This window comes from Galeopterus variegatus, unplaced genomic scaffold (genome assembly GCF_000696425.1).
Source record: "Galeopterus variegatus unplaced genomic scaffold, G_variegatus-3.0.2 Scaffold1566, whole genome shotgun sequence".
NCBI lineage: Eukaryota > Metazoa > Chordata > Mammalia > Dermoptera > Cynocephalidae > Galeopterus > Galeopterus variegatus.
The window spans coordinates 283,260-294,211 of record NW_007727677.1 but is presented as its reverse complement, the minus strand read 5'-3'; the positions used below and the strand labels follow the sequence as shown (position 1 = coordinate 294,211).

The 10,952-nt window shown below is 37.2% G+C and overlaps 1 pseudogene; it reads right to left on the bottom strand.

The window, feature by feature from the left end:
* Positions 1–5,842, bottom strand: part of LOC103594478 — a 16,318-nt pseudogene extending 10,476 nt beyond the window's left edge.
* Positions 5,843–10,952: the final 5,110 nt, after the last annotated feature.

Genomic DNA, 10,952 nt, shown 5'->3' with positions numbered 1-10,952 from the left:
CCTACCCCACACATGTGCAGCCTCCCCCATTACTAATATCCTCAACAATGTTTATCATACAAATGTACAATGGTACATGTGTTAACAAATGATCAACCTACATTGACACATTATGATCATCCAAAGTCCATCATTTATGTAGGGTTCACGTTTGATGCTGTATATTTTATGGATTTTGACAAATGTATAATGACGTATCCACCATTATAATATCATACAGAATGTTTTTATTGCCTTAAAATCCTCTGTGCTCAATATTTAACCCTTTCTCCCCCTCTAGCTCTTGGAAACCACTGATCTTTTTACTGTTTCTATAATTTTGTCTTTTCCAGATTATTATATAGTTGGAATCACACAGTGTGTAGTATTTTCAGTTGGCTTCTTTTACTTAACAATATGATTTGAAAGTTCCTTCATGTCTTTTCATAGCTGGATAGCTAATTTCATTTTAGTGTTGAATGGTATTCCATTATCTTGATGCACCACTGTGTATTTATTCATTCACCCACTGAAGGACATCTTGGTTGCTTCCAAGTTTTGGTAATTATGAATACAACTGCTATGAACATCTGTGTGCAGATTTTTGTGTGGACACTAGTGTTCAACTCATTTGGGTAAGTACTAAGGAACACAACTGCTGAAATGAACAGTAAGAGTATATCTGGTTTTGTAAGAAACTGCTCAGTTTTCTTCCAAAATGGCTGTATCTTTTTGCATTCCCATCAGTAATGAATAATGGTTCCTGTTGATCCACATCCTTACTAGCTTTTGGTGTTCTCAGTGTTTTGGATTTTAGCCATTCTTAAAAGTGTCCAGTGGTATCTCATTTTAATTTGCAGTTCTCTAATACATATGATGTTGAGCATCTTCATATGTTTATTTACATTCTGGATATCTTCTTTGATAAGACATCTGCTCAGATCTTTTGCTCATTTTTTTAAATCAAGTTTTTCGTTTTCTTATTGAGTTTTATGAATTCTTTGTATACTTTGGACAACAGTCCTCTATCAAATGTATCTTTCGCAAATATTTTCTCCCAGTTTGTGGCTTGTATTATAACTCTCTTGAAAGTGTCTTTTGCAGAGAAGATTTTAATTTTAAGGAAGTCTAATTCATCAATTCTTTCTTTCATGGATCCTACCTTTGATGTTGTATCTAAAAAGTCATCACCAAGTTCAAAGTCATCAGATTTTTCTCCTATATTATCTTCTATGAGCTTTATAGTTTTGCATTTTACATTTAGGTCTGATCCATTTTGAGTTAATTTTTGTGAAAGGCTTGATTTTTAGCAAACATTCTCTTCTTACCACAATTTCCCATGATCTTTACATATCAATCAGCAATTTGTCTGTCTTTGAGCCAGCAACCTTGCTGTATTACAATTCTTATCTTGCAACAGAGACTCAATAACCTGGGGGAAATTTCCTGTCCTTTGCAAGGTCAATATTTGAAACTGCAAGGCTTTGGAAAACCAGGCTCTGTGAAGTACATTTACTTTATGAATCCTCTACATTTTTCACCCATACTCTTTAGCTTTTTCTATTGCATTTTTCATTTCTTATGCTTTTTTCTCTCTCTTTCAGTTTCCCTCTCTGTTTCCTCTGTCTCTGTCTGTCTCTCTGTGTCACACAAGCACACATACACTTCACTTAACATTACACTTTTTTTTTGAACCTCTTAAGAACAAGCTAAAGATGCAATGTCCCATAACTTCTAAATGTTCCAGTGGATATTTCTCCAAAATAAGGATATTCTTCTATATAATCAGTACACAAGCTTCCATATCAGGAAATCAACATTGGTACAACATTGTGATCCAATTCACAGGCACAATTCACCTTTCATCAACTGTCCCAACAAATTCCAACAACTGCCCCTAAACTGTTTTGTTTTGTTTTTTGGCCCAGGATGCACTCCAAGAATGTGTGTTGCATTTAGTTGTCATGCCTCCTCAGATTCCTTGAATCTGAACATTTCCTCTGCTTTATCTGTTTTCCATATCCTTGACAGTGTTTAAGAGGGCTTACATTCTGTAGAATGACCCTCATCTCAGATCCATCTGCTATTTTTGCATGTCCCTATCCAAATCATGTAACCTTTGCAGAAATGATGCTGTGCACATCAAGATGTACGCAATGTAGACTTATCTCAAGGCTGGTAATTAACCTTAATGATCTGCTTATACTTGTATTTGACAGATTTCTTCACTTTAAATTCTCCTTTTTCCCTTTGTAATTAATTTCTATTTTGTAGGAAGACATTCCAAGATTATATCAGCCAACCTTCACCTACCAGCAGCATTAGCCTTCACTGATGACTCTAGTAGGAATCAAGCATCTTTTGAGATGGTCGCATGTTGATTCTCTATTTACAACATACTTTTTACATTTATTCATTGGAATTCTACTAATAAGTAAATGTATGGAAGATCTTTCCCTTTCCTTCTTCCTCACTCCCTACCTCCCTCCTCCCTTCCTTACCTTCTTTTCTATCAATATGGGTTCATTATTTTTATTCAGTAGGTTGTAATCTATTATTATCATAATTATTTTGCTTCTCAAATTCTTCCCGATTTGGCCAGTTAGAGCCTGTTCAAGCTGATTTAATCTCCTTACTTGTTTTTAGTCTGTACTGATTTTTCCTATTTCTTCATAATAAAGCCTTGGTAGGTTATGTTTTTCTAGGAATTTATCCATTTCTTCCTGTTGTCCAATTTGTTGGCATATGTGTATAGCATTCTCTTATAATCCTTTTTGTTTCTGTGGCATTGGTTTTAGTATCTCCTGTATCATTTCCAATTTTAGTTTTTTGAGTCTTTTTTTTCTTAATCTAAGCATTTGTCAGTATTGTTGATATTTTCAAAAAAACGACTAGTTACGTTAATGTTTTTCTATTCTCTACTTTGTCTCTGCTCTAATAATATTTTTTTTCTCCCCAAGGAAGAAACAGCTTTATTAGAAATCTAGGCATGTCAGGAAAACCCAGTTCAGTCATANTATAGCATTCTCTTATAATCCTTTTTGTTTCTGTGGCATTGGTTTTAGTATCTCCTGTATCATTTCCAATTTTAGTTTTTTGAGTCTTTTTTTCTTAATCTAAGCATTTGTCAATATTGTCGATATTTTCAAAAAAACGACTAGTTACGTTAATGTTTTTCTATTCTCTACTTTGTCTCTGCTCTAATAATATTTTTTTTCTTTGTGGCATTGGTTTTAGTATCTCCTGTATCATTTCCAATTTTAGTTTTTTGAGTCTTTTTTTTCTTAATCTAAGCATTTGTCAGTATTGTTGATATTTTCAAAAAAACGACTAGTTACGTTAATGTTTTTCTATTCTCTACTTTGTCTCTGCTCTAATAATATTTTTTTTCTTCCCAAGGAAGAAACAGCTTTATTAGAAATCTAGGCATGTCAGGAAAACCCAGTTCAGTCATAGAGAAGAGAAACTAATGTATACAGGGCAAGAATCTATCATTATGAAGTGTCCTCTTAAAAACCAAGCATTAAAATAAAACCTCCATCTACATATCCTAACAGCAATGTTGCTGAGTTTAGACCAAGTGAAACATCTGGAAGCTCCTGGTGAAATAATGAGATTTTTGCATAAAGGGAGAGCTCTCCAGCACTGCTGAATCTGAGCTCCATATAAGGTTATGAGTCTAGCATATAAATAGAGGAAAAAATAAAGGGGATTTCTCATCACCCAGACAAGTTTGCTTAAATGTGCAGGTAAGAAAGGAACCCTAAGTTCTTGGACAGAGAGTAGACTGGGGCAGCAGAGGGATACTGGCTGAAGAAACAACATTTGGACAATGTCTGTCATGATGTGGAGGACACTGTGCAGTATGGTGTGAGTGCATCTCCAGCAGGTCCTGGGCAACACAGGCACCCTTCCTGAGGCCCCTGGAAGATAATCTTTTTTGTTCTGTTCTCACTTCATTCAGAGCAGAACTTCCAATGTTCAGCACCAAGTCTCAGGTCATAATTAGCTGAGCAGAATGGAGCGGCCATCCTATGACACTGTACCTCTTAGTCTAGGAGACTTCCTTTCTGAAGAAATCATTTTTCTCAGACCAAGAGAGATTGTACCCAATATGGGCCCAATCTAGAAATCACTTCCACCTTCACATGAGCACTAGGTGGAGAGAATATTTCTCATGAGTCAGAACTTTAGATCTTGGCTCTTAGATGGTGTCTCTTGGACAGAAGATCAGTCTGAAGCTACCTGTGCCCAGGTGCTGGTTTCTGTCCCAAGAGTAACAGGCACTGCCTGTTGGTGATGGGCCCAAATGATGTAATGCTGTAACTCTCCCAAAGAAGAAGAGCGCTCTCTACTTTCACAGGCAGGAAAGGAAGTAATAAATCAGGTTTCAGGGTAGCTAATGCCACTTGATTCTTCCATTGATTTTGTGAGCTGTTGAGAATGGCATCAATCTTCTCTTCTTTAGATCCTACCTCACTTCTGTATGCTAGCAACTGCTAATGATCCTTCAGGTCCCAGCTAGTATCAATGACATCATGGCACTTGAACTTAGTGGCTAAGATTAACTTTGTGTCCACATCTTCCACCAGATAGACATACTCCTATCTGCCCTCTGGACAGGGGCCCTGTTGTACAAAATTTCCACAGCCCAATGGAAGCCAATGGGTGCTTTCTTCTTGGAATAGCCCCGCTAGATCTTTGTGGTGAAGAGGGCATCTACATCATGCCAGGCTCGAAACTTGGCATTAGTAGCCAGGACTGTCAGCACATACTGTTTTTCTGGGATCTTAAATGTCTTCTTCAGATGGATGGGACTGCTGAATGTCCCCTCAGGCTCCATGTAGTGATAGAAGTAGGAGTAGAGAAGCATCACTACTGGCATGTTGAGGATGGAAGTTTTGCAGGGGTGGTTTTGGAAGATCTCAGTCTGTCCTGCTAATTCTAGATGTCAATCATTTGCCTCAGTAATGATCTGATGTTCCAGGAGTGTGTAATAGTCTTCTGTTATGTACTAAATCCTCTGCTGAAAATGGAAAGCTAATGCAGACCTTAAGAAATTCCTTTCATTGCTCAGGGTCCTGAATGTTCAAATGCTCTCTATAATGAAATAGTGCAAGCTCTTCTGTTCTACCTAGGAAACTGAAGAGGTATAAAAGCAACTTCTGAACCTCTATACACAAAGTGAATGGGATGTCTCAGAGGAACCTGTTGCACTTCCAGCTTTCGGAAGAGGATTTCTTTGCTCGGTATCCTCTTCAGGAAGGTTAGAACTGCAGTAATCACATTTGCATCATGCATGCTTACTTCCTCTTCTAGGAGCTGTAGCTTGTCCTTTGAGGAGTGGAATCTTTCTAGTGAGCAGACCTTGACCTTCCATAGGTGTTGCAGTGTATCCCTGGGGCTTTAGTCATTGCCGTAATCCCTGTACTCCTCTTTGGGTCTCCCCAGCTTTGGAGCATAGCTTTTGGCAGGTGTGTCCAACAGAGCATCTAAAAAGGACTGGAAACTTCCAGGTTTAGTTCTGCCTCTAAAAAAGCTGCTCAGGGAGTAGGTAGAAGTAGGTTTGGATAGTTATGCATAGGAGGAAAAGCTGTTTCAGTTCTTTAGCTGTTCATGCCCCTCATGGGTTGACCCGCTATTACCAGCAGTCTCTTTGATGGACCATGAGATACTTCCCACAGTTTCCCTACTGCAGCTGACTCACTCCAGGTCATCATCATCATCGATGAAGTCTCAAAGGCTATTCACTGTCCACTTGGATTCCTTTAACTATGAGCTCATCATCTTTGTTATTAAAGGCGAAAGGCTTGAATTTGGAGCTGTTCCAATACTCCTCCTCATCACCCTTTGTCCGATTCATCTCTTCCACACCAAGCCTTCCCTCTCAGGACAGTGCCAGCCTCTGCCATCGTTGGACGAGCCTTTTTAGTCAGACTGTGTAATAATCTTTATTATTTTCTTTCTTCTCCTAGCTTTGGGTTTACTGTGTTCTTTTCTGTATTTTATAAATCACTTTTCTCTTTGACTTTTGACAGTTTGATTATTATAATTTGTATTGGTGTGGTTTTCTTTGTATTTGTTCTAATTGAAGTCCTTTAAGCTTCTTGATTCTGTATATTCATTTCTTTCCTCAGATTGTTTTGGCTGTTATTTCTTCATTTAAACTTTCTGCCCCTTCCTCTTTTGTCTCGTGAGATTTCCATAATGTGTATATTGGTCTGCTGTACCATTTAAGTCCCTTAGACTTTCTTTGATTTTCTTTTTTCTTTTTTGTATTTTATCTTTTGACTCAATAATTTCAAATGACTTGTTTTCAAGTTCATTAATTCTTTCCTCTGCCAGATTAACTCTGCTGTTAATTCTCTCTAATGAATTATTCAGTTTCAGTTATTGTATTTTCCAGCTGTAGAATTTCTGTTTGGTTCTTTTTTTTATAGTTTATTTTTCTTTGTTGATACTCTCATTTTGTTTATACATAATCTTCCTGATTTCTTTTAGTTGTCTGTGTTCTTTTTTCTTAACTTCTCAAGATCTTTATAATAGTTAAGTTCCTTGTCAAGCAGTTCATAAATCTACATTTCTTTAGCATTGGTTTCTGGAGTTTTATTTTTCTTGTTACTTTGATGGAGCCACATTTCCCTGTTTCTTTGTTTACCTTGTAATTTTTTGCTGGGATTCTTTGAAAAAACAACCCCCTCTCCCAGTCTTTGCTACTAGCATTGTGCTAGGGAGGACTCTTTAATCAGCCCAGCTGAAAGACATCTCAAACCTTTTCTGATGTCTTTTCCCCCCTCTCATCTAGAACTGCAGTCCTAACATTCTGCTCACCTTTATTTTCTAGTGCCTTCTGGACTCTGGTGCCAATCTTGTCAGCACTCTGAATAAGGTGAGACAGAAACTAGTTCCTCAGACAGCCCACAGACAAGCCAGAACATTGGACCCATGGCCCACCCTTTAGTTTCTGTCCCAAGGGAGGAGACCCAGTATAGATTTCTCCCCGTTGCTCTAAACTATACTGCATAGGGGGAGGGGCACTAATGGGTGTGACTGTTTTACAATGGCCTGGGTGTGGTAGCTTCTTAACTGGTCACTACAATTCTCACAGAGGCATTCTAGTCCCAATATGATTGTTAATTTGGTGTCTTCTTAGGGAAAGGAGGGTCTGCTGTAGCTTTCTAGTTTATGTTGCTGACCCACATCTCTGCTTTTAAAGCAAAAATTTTTCTTCCAAATCTAAATCTCTAAAAGTTTTCCCTCATGCTTCGCAAATTTAAGCAAATGTTTATCTTGGATGCAATAATTCTGCTTATTTTAGCATATCCGTTTAATCACTTTAAATGGGACAAGTTCTAGTGAAGGTTATTTGCTACCAGGTCATCCTGTTCTCAGTGGTGGACCTCAAGATTTCTAAAAGAGAATAGTTTAATTCCCAGAGCATATGTTCTTCAAGATGGACTCAAAGCATAGTCTAATAAATAAATAGCTCTCTATCTCCACATACTAAAAGCTTATGAGTTTGATTCTCACAGATACACAGTTTTGTTCTCAGCAGATTACAGGACTATCAACTTTATGTTCTCAATTTCATTTTGTTTAATGAAAAACATTTTTACTTTAGTCACAGCTGTTCTATTTTACTATAGCTATGTTCTCTTCAGTTAGTAGAGAAAAAGAGATAAAAATTGGTGGATCTTGGACGTGACCAGTGCCATTGTGCACACAATAAGTGCAAAATAGCTGCCCACCTTGTCTTCCACTCCAGCACCACGCCCCTCCCCCCTTCCCTTTACGAGAAGCCTTGTGAGTTCTGCAAAACAGGAACCTTTTTGCTTCTTCAAGGACGCAGTTCTCCACCCTGGTCGCATAGCTTTGGCATTAGCATAATGTCCCTCCTTGATGATTTCAGCCAGCCTTTGGTGCCGTATATAAGCTCTCTCACCCCCACATCTGGGGCTGTCCTCCACTTTGAGGGCAGCCCAGCAGATTTTCTTTTCCTTTAATAAAGCTTGATTGGTACCTGGCATCTCAGTTCACTTTCCTTCAAAAATAATTTAAGACTTTTTGTAGAACTGATTAATCTATTATTTGTCTTTAGGTCTATGGTTAAGTGCATATGATTTCACTGTAGCTTCTTGGCATGTAAATTCTCCCTTATAGCTTTTTCACAATAAGAATCTAATGGACAGAAAAGAGCTCTTTTTCTCCTAAACTATGTGAAGTTTTAAAGCGTTACCTCTCATTTCAACTTAAGCAATTGAAAGAAAGTGAGCTGAGATGATGGGTACCGTTCAAGCTTTATTGAAGAAAGAAACCTGCCGGGCTGTGCTCAAAGTGGAGGATAGCCCAGGGCTGCCCTGAAAATGGGGGACAGCACCTAACATAGGGCAGTGGGAGCTTATGTTAGCTTTTGGGTGCAAAATGAACGGGGGGGAGGGACCATTCGGTTCATGTAACTGGGTGGAGAACTGCGCCGATGCGGAAGCTGCAAAGTTCTAAGTCAGGAGGCTTCTTGTAAAGGGAAGTGGGAAGGGGCTTGGTGCTGGAGTGGAAAACGAGGCCAGCGGCTATTTCGTGCTGGTGCTTATTGTGTGCACAATGGCTCCAGCCACATCCAAAACCCATCAGCAATTTGACAAATTTTAGATGAACTAGGTACACACCTTGTTATTGTAGCAAAAATAAAAGCTAAGCATATTTTCTCTTTGCTGGAGGCATGAATTATTGTCAGAGTCTACTGGGAGTTGTGTGAATGAGCAATTGAACTTGTTGGCTAATTGCTAACAGAAGGAATGGTTAGGTATCAATTACTAAAAAAAAATAAAATCATTCCTTTAGGCAGACTTTCCTCAGCACCCAGATGGATAATGTGGAACAACTCTATTCTGCGGTTTAACTTACTCAATTATTTGAGTGGCTATTTTGTTCTAAATGATCTTTGGAGACCCATCAGGTTGGAATATTATTTAAAAATGAATTATTCTACAAAATCACATGATTATTTTATGATAGAGACATCTGGTGATTCCTGCTCTCAGATCTTCTAGGATGAGGTGATCCATTCCATGTTTTAAAGAGCAGAATTTGGGAATTTAAATACATGCCAATTTAATTTTCATAATAAAAGTGTCAACCTTATCACCTATAAATCCATAAAATAAAGCACATAACGATCCTTTCAATCAATGACTAAGATACCTAGACTTCTAAAGGAACTTTAATTTTTTGCTATGCTTTGACTATCAAAAACTTGGCTGACACAATTTATATCCAAGAGAAACAGCGTAAAAAAATGTTAAATAATTATTTCCCTAGACACTTAGACTATCACTCTAGTAGCATTCCAGATTAGAAAGCTACTTTATTAATTTAGCTTGTGACATAAATATTCTTATAGAACTATTACTTAATACTATGCCCTTAGCCTATATTGTGTATCAATATAACAAATAGCCATATACAAAATATCTCTTCATTTTCTAGATTATCCTCAAAGATAATATATATTATGTTGTTTAATTCTTTTTTAAATAAAGTAAATCTTGCTCAGTACATTTTTATTAGAGTTTAGTGCCACCAGGATATAGTTCTCTGTCTTTGATGTGATGACTGGTATGCTTTCTTTTATTAGGCAGTAACTGAGTAGCAACCTGTGGTATTTTATGTTTTACTTAGACTGCCCAGAAACCCCAAACTAGCTTTATTTTGTCTTTCTTGTTTGTCCCTTCTGGTCCCTTTTTAATTCTTCCCTTCCCTTTTCTCTTTTTTTCTTTGCTTTCCTTGGTAAGAGGACATACATACATACATACATACATATATCATCTTTTATATATATAATATGAAATATAATATATATATATCACCACTCTTTTGGCTACTTTGAAAGTGTATGTATCTTTTACTGTGATCTGTCTTATGCTATTTGGAAGTGTTGTAATAAAGTCAGCCATTGAGTCAAATAAATTGTATAGGAAGATATATGACTGTTTAGGAGTTTCAAAGGTTTATTTACAGAAGATTCTGGGAGACTCCTTTGGTTATGTGTATGTGTCATCCAGGTTTTAAGCCTTGAATAATCCAATTCATAGGCTTTAATTGAGCTCTGTGTATATGAAAGTCATCCGCTCTAGCTCAGTAAGCAAGTCCTGACGATTTTTTAATCCAGTGTTCTTCTCATCTTCTCACAGGAATTTTAATAATTTAGACCTTACCTGGCATAAATTTACTTTTCAGATGGAGGGGTGTGCTCACATATGCAAGTCCACACTTCCATTCTTCCCATGTTTTGCTGAAGTTCTCACTCTTGGGAAAGGAACCTCTCCTACCCATGTGAGTTTGCTCAGACCTTACCCATCCTTTGAAACCTAATTTAATTCCATTGCTTTCTAATGCCCATTCGGGTCCTGCTAGCCAGAAGTAATGCACTTATTGTGTACTTTATCTAGTAATTAAAGCATTCGGTACCATGGGATATTTCTTGCCCTTTTCTCTGAACTGTCATCTAAATTATACAGTTTTATTTAATTTCACAGACTTTTGTCTGGTCTCCACCTAAATTGTTAGCTTTGTGAAAGGAGGGAAAAGCTCTTTGAAAGTACTATCTTATAGTGCTTTAAATCTCTCCATATTGCCTGAGTTGTTTGTCCATAAATACTATTTAAATGTAATAATCTACTGTGACTCTATTGAGGTTGGTTTTTTTTTTTTTTTTAATGAGGACATTTTATTTGGTCATTTCGAAAAGTTTATGTCTTTACAATGGTCATAATAGTTTGAAAAATCTTAACATCTTTATATAGTAAAACTATATATATATATATATATTTTTAATTTTATTTTATTTTATTTTTTATTTTTTATTTTTTTGTCTTTTTCCGTGTCCGGCAATGGATCGCAACCCTCAGTGTTGCCCCCGTACCGGACCGGGGACCAGCAACGGGATTGCAACCCTCGGTGTTGCTCCCGCGCCTCAC